We start from the raw sequence: 6354 nt of genomic DNA, 5'->3' as shown, positions 1-6354 counted from the left end.
TATGCAGTAAATGAACAGATGGGGGGTTTCCGACCAAGCGCCCAAGGCTCAAATCAGGATAATTGGTGACAAGGTCAAGGGAACCAAGGTCGGAACTATGGTATCTACAATCGTGAGGGTAATTATGTCCGAGATGGAAACTACAACCGCGACAACAACTTTAACAGGGGTAACTATACTAATAGAAACGACAGGAATGGGCCCTATGTCCCTCCTCAAAATCGTGAAGTTACTCCTACGAATGGTGGAGATAGTATGGCGCGAGTTGAGGATATGTTGCACAAAATGATGAGGAGGTTCGACACTAGTGATGAACATATTAAAGAGTTGAGGTGTGATTTAGCTAGTATTGGGCAAAAAGTTGATACACATGAAATTTCGATTAAACAGATCGAATTGCAAGTGGGCCAATTATCTGCGACAGTGAACACACGGCAACCGGGCACTCTTCCTAGCGACACTGTCCAAAATCCAAAGAATGATGCGCACTGTATGGAAACCACTACTCGGGGTGGTAGGCAAACCATTGACCCACCTATGCCATCTACTGAGGATAATGTGAGAAAGGATAATGATAATGTGGTAAAGGGTAGTGGTGAAGCAGAGGAAAGTAATGGAAAAGATGCTGAAGTACCTATCAAGGTAATTCCCATGCCTAGGCAACAACCACCCTTCCCTCAGACATTAGTGAAAAAGACCGAGAATGGTAAATACCGGCGTTTCATAACAATGTTGAAGCAGCTTTCTATCAATGTCCCTTTGGTAGAAGCTCTAGAACAAATGCCCGGTTATGCCAAATTTATGAAAGATCTGGTCACCAAGAAAAGATCAGTCACTTTCGAGGATGATGATAGACTGCAGCATTATAGTGCTATTGCTACAAGATCCCTCGTACCAAAGAAAGAAGATCCTGGTGCGTTCACTATTCCTTGTACAGTTGGGTCATTACATTTTGCGAAAGCATTATGTGATCTGGGGGCAAGCATAAATCTCATGCCCCTCTCGATTTACAAGAAATTGGGTTTGGGGGATCCAAAACCCACTGCGATGCGGCTACTGATGGCTGATCGGACAGTGAAACGGCCCATAGGGATACTCCAAGATGTGCTAGTAAAAGTGGAGTCATTCATCTTTCCGGCTGATTTTGTTATTCTTGATTGCGAGGTCTATTTTGAAGTGCCTATTATTCTTGGGAGGACATTCCTTGCTAGAGGTAGAGCATTAGTTGATATGGAGAAGGGACAGATGACATTTCGGTTGAGTAATGAAGAAGCGACCTTCAACATTTGTAGGACCATGAGGCAGAGTGGTGAGCTCCAATCGGTATCTGCCATATCCCACAAAGAAAAGATGAAGAAGGAGACTGAACAGAAAAATGCAAAACAAGAATTTATGGTTGGGGATTTGGTGCTTGTAGACAGCTCTGTGGTGCCTTGTCTTCCGGGCAAGCTCAAGTCCAAATGGACTGGCCCTTACTTGATTACCCACGTATTCCCTCATGGAGCAGTTGAGTTAAAAGCCAAGGAGGGAGTGCGGTTTAAGAGGAATAGAGATAGAATTAAACTCTATTTTAAGCATAAAGCATCGGGGAATGAAGTGATAGAGGCATACCATCTTGATGAAGTCTGAGTAATCAAGGGTCCCCAGTCGTGCCGCGACATTAAATCAGGCGCTTGTTGGGAGGCTACCCAATACTTATAGTCTTTTTAGTAATGGTAGCATTTTTCTACTAATGGGTTTTTATATTTGCAGGCACATTACCAGGAAATTCTGCAGAAAATTACTCTGCAGCAGTCACTGACGGATACAGCGACGGACCGTTGCGCCTGCGCCGGACCGTCGTATGCATCCGTCGTACCAGGTCCGTTTTCTATTATTTTGAAACTAGGGCACACACGAAGGAACCAACGACGGGTCGTCACAACTGCGACGGACCGTCGTTGGGGAACCGTCGCGTGATTAATGAGTTATACCCGACCCGACCCGTCTGGACCCTTTTTCGAAATCAGACCGTTTAAAACCCCCAACCCCTCATTTCACCCCATTACTTCATTATTCTTCCCACTTCCCTCTCTTTTCAACTTCCATATTCTCCCCCTCGATCATTGTTCCCCCACAATTCTCCAAAGCCCTAAAATTGTTAATCTACTAGTCGGAGTTGCTGATGTGGGTGTTTGCCTAGACACCAAGTACTTGTCCAGTTGTTTTCTCCATTTCTAAGGTATGTGTCTCGAATTTCTACTCATTTATCTTGTATTTATGTTTATTAGTTAGTATTAGCTTAGTTCTTCGTCGTATATTGTTTCCTTTATATGATTATGTCTAAACCTAGGCTCACAATGTTCGAATTTGCCATGTTGACAACCCTAGACATAGGTGCTTTTGCATTGCTAGTTTCCTAGGTAGTTGGGATTGACAAATGTAGGTCCAAAACACTACAAGACCATGTGGGTTCATCAGGGATGCATGGGGTACCCCCAGTTCTGTCACTGTTATCCACAACGAGACCCCGATGACGGACCGTCGTACCCACGACGGACCGTCGTAGGGTCCGTTCCAAAAGCCCTAGCACCCTGTCCGGACACATGTGACGGACGGTCGTCTTCACGACGGTCCGTCCTGCACAACCGTTCCGGTTGTCAGAGACCCTATTTCTAAGGGTCTCTCATTTTTTTTCCCAAGTGTTTCCCAACGGACACATGTGACGGACCGTCCTGCACAACCGTTCTGGTTGTCAGAGACCCTGTTTCTAAGGGTCTCTCACTTTTTCTAAGTGTCCTTCAACGGACACATGTGACGGACCGTCATACCCACGACGGTCCGTCCTGCACGACCGTCATGACGGTCAGAGAACCCTCTGCTAAGGGTCTCCATATTTTTTTAAGTGTCCTACAACGGACACCTACGACGGACCGTCGTACCTGTGACGGTCCGTCCTGTATATAACCGTCATGCTAGTCAGAGACTCTCCTTCAGGGTTCTTTATATATACATAGACTAAGTAAAACACGACGGACCTCATGACGGTCCGTCATAGCCACGACGAGCCGTCACCAGGCACGTCGTGTGATACTGTTTCAATAGCAATGACATTCTATTTTCAATGTTTTATTTCGTATGGTTTTGCCTGTCTTGTTTGCCACCACTCGTACTAATATCGATCCTTTACAGGTACTATCTACTATGGCACCCAAGCAAGACCGCGTCTACGCACGCGGGCGATCGAAGTCTGTCGCCCCGTCTGCCCGCATGGTCATCGGCTCTGATGATGAGCGTGACCCTGAGTACGTGCGCCCAGGCAATTCCGCCCCTTCCCGTGCTGCGCGTGCTCCCAGAGCCACACCCAAAAAGGTGGCGTCCGGCGTAGTCACTGCCTCCCAGTCTGATGAGGAGCGCACACTGACCGGCACACCCTCTGGGTCAGCCACAAATGAGGAAGGAGCGTCTGGCTCCTTAGGAGTATCATAGTCCGAGGAAGCCTCTGGCTCTGCTGAGGTTCCCGCACCCGCCACCGCTGCAGCGTCGGCCTCGTCTGATGAGGCTGACAGTTCAGACTCTACATCCGGCTCACCAGCTCAGGTCCCCACCCCAGCCACTGACCAGCCCAACCGGTGGTGTGTCGACGGGCAGTTTCAAGTCTACTCCGACGCCAAGTTCCTCACTGATAAAGGAGTAATGACTCGAACACTCACTTTGGAGCGGCGGGTACTTACAGGGAGTCTCCCGACGATGCCTGAGATCCACAATCTCTTCACCAGGCATCGCTTCGAGTGGACAGCACGTCCGTTGGGACGATACAGCGAAGAAATGGTCCGAGAGTTCTACGCACCCTACGTAGCGACTCTCCGATCACAGATCGATAGGCGGGCTGCCCCCGCTAAATAGGCCCCACTGGAGCAGGTCTGAGTCCGGGGCGTACAGGTTGACATTTCCCTGCCAGCCATCCGCCGGTTTCTTTACGGAGAGAGTATTGATGCTTCTCAGACCCCCCCTCACTGCCGAGTTCGACTACCGCTGGCAGATGGAGGGGTGGATGGCCCTGCACCTGTCAGTAGATGGAGAGAGTGCCGATTGGGTGACTGAGCCGAAGGGGGCCATCAAGAAGGCCAACCTCACGTTCACAGCAAAGTTCTTGTGGCTGCTTGTCCGTCACTGCCTCTCCCCCCACAGCTGCGGACAACATCGTTACCTGGGATCGAGCAGTGTTGATGGCGGCGATGATAGCCGGATTCGAGGTGGACTTCGCATGGCTTCTCCAGGCAGTCATGCACGAGAGGGCATTCAAGGTCACTACTACCTACCCTTTCCCGTGCATGATCTTTGCCCTTTGCAGGTCCGCATGTGTGCCCATATGGCACGTAGATCAGCTAAAGACCCTGCAGGGCACCGTTGACATCGGCCTCATCAGAGACGAGGCCAATGAGTTGTCCCCACGCAGAGGGCCCCGTCCAGAGCTGCCCCCACTTGCTGATGAACTTGCTGATACGGTAGCCTAGGCCTGCACAGCTACACAGGCGTCCACTGACACTACCTCGGTCGAGTCTATCCCGGGTAGTAGCACAGCCCCGAGCTCCTCTCGCACAGCCCCTCTACCGACACTGGTCCCGCTTGCAAGGGTCCAAAAGCTAGAGGCACGAATGGCCACTCTTCTGCATCATATCCAGTCGTGGATGCAGAAGTCGATTACTGAGTCCGAAGAGCGCCTAGAGAGAAATTGGTGCAGTTTACAGAGCGGAAGATCGCTGAGGTTAACCAGCGCCTGGACGCCTTCGAGTTGAGAGTCATAGCCCGACCAGCCCCTCCGGTGGATGTGTCGACTCTTCAGGCTGCATTCGACAGTCTTCGTGCAAACATCGACACGATCTTAGAGGCTAGGGTGCCGGAGTTTGAGGCCCCTTCTGTCGTGCCTGCTGAGGACACCGTGTTGGCGGCCCTTTTTGCTACTTCAAAAATTCCACCACCTCCCCTTCGAGAGAGTGCCAAGAGGCGTAGGGGTCGAGCAGAGGACGAGGAGAGAGCAAGGAAGAAGGAGCGCCGAGAGATGGAGGCTGCGCGGAGAGCCTCACTTGCTGAGGAGGCGGCGCACCAGATGAGAGCATCAGAGTTAGCGGCTGGGGCGTCTAGCTCCCGCACTGTAGAGATAGCAGGAGGCACTACTGATGGTGCGATTGTTGCTGAGGACACCACTGAAGGTGTCCGGATTGTAGAAGACGTGGGTTCCGGGGAACCGGACCCACAATCTTGCTGATCGACGGCGCTTTGCGCCACAGGTTTGCTTCACCTACCACTCTAGTATTTAAATTTTTATGCATTGGGGACAATTGCATGTTTTTTTTGTTGGGGGTGGGGTAAATGGATAGTGAGTGTTAGGGTGAAGTCTGAGTAGCCCAATTCACTATCCTCTTTTGGGGTTTTCTTGCCTGTGTTCTTTTTCCCCAAAACACTGATTATTTTTTTGTTGAACCGCCATGTTTATATCTTTTGTACATAGTTTAATTCTGGAGCATGATGGCTAAAATGATATCCTGATAAACTGGAAAATAATGCATGACTAGGAATAGTAACTGATAATTGTGTGGCTCTAAGCATGAAATAGAGTTACACCATTGCATTACCCTAGTCTTAAATTCGAACTAGGTGTCTGACAATCTGGTATAGTGATGAGATGTCAAGTGAGTGTTAGGAAAATTTTAATAGTCCACTATTGGTACTGGGCTAGAACTTGCCTTGTTAGTCCTGCTAAAAGTAAGCTGTAATAGACAATTAGAAAAGGATCATAGGCCCTTATTCGATATAGCCCATTTCTAGCCTAAATAAAAGAAACCAAATAAAATTTATCCTTCTTTGATCCAAATAATCTGAGCTTAAAATTAGACCTTTCTTTTTCACCCCAACTGATCTTTTCTGGGAACAATGTGTTGGCCCTGGTCCCTCCTTGGACATGTGCACCTCAGCTTATGCCAAAAGCATAAGTTGAGGGTGGCTAATGCATGAACAACCTTCGTTATGGCCCTGACCCAATTTTGGGTATTGTGTACCTTGACTCATGGCAAAGCCATGAGTTGAGGGTGGCTATTAGGAGGAATGCTCTGGAAAGTGGGGTTGAAAGAACAAAGAGAGAGAAAAAAAAAAGTAAAGTGACTCAAGAATTAGTTGAAAGAAAAGTAAAGAAAAAGAAAAATATACAAGAAATACAAGCAAGAAAAGAAGAGAGTCACTTACACAAATGAAGAAAGAAGAGAAAATAGCAAGGTGAAAGAATATGAGAAACTGAGCGAGATAAAATGAGAGAAAGAGGGAAGGTTTAGTCGATATGTCAAGGAGGGCAAAAAGTCACTAAAGTATACCTAAATA

Source organism: Solanum pennellii, chromosome 7 (assembly GCF_001406875.1).
Source record: "Solanum pennellii chromosome 7, SPENNV200".
Taxonomy (NCBI): Eukaryota; Viridiplantae; Streptophyta; class Magnoliopsida; order Solanales; family Solanaceae; genus Solanum; species Solanum pennellii.
This window is presented reverse-complemented; position numbering follows the sequence as displayed.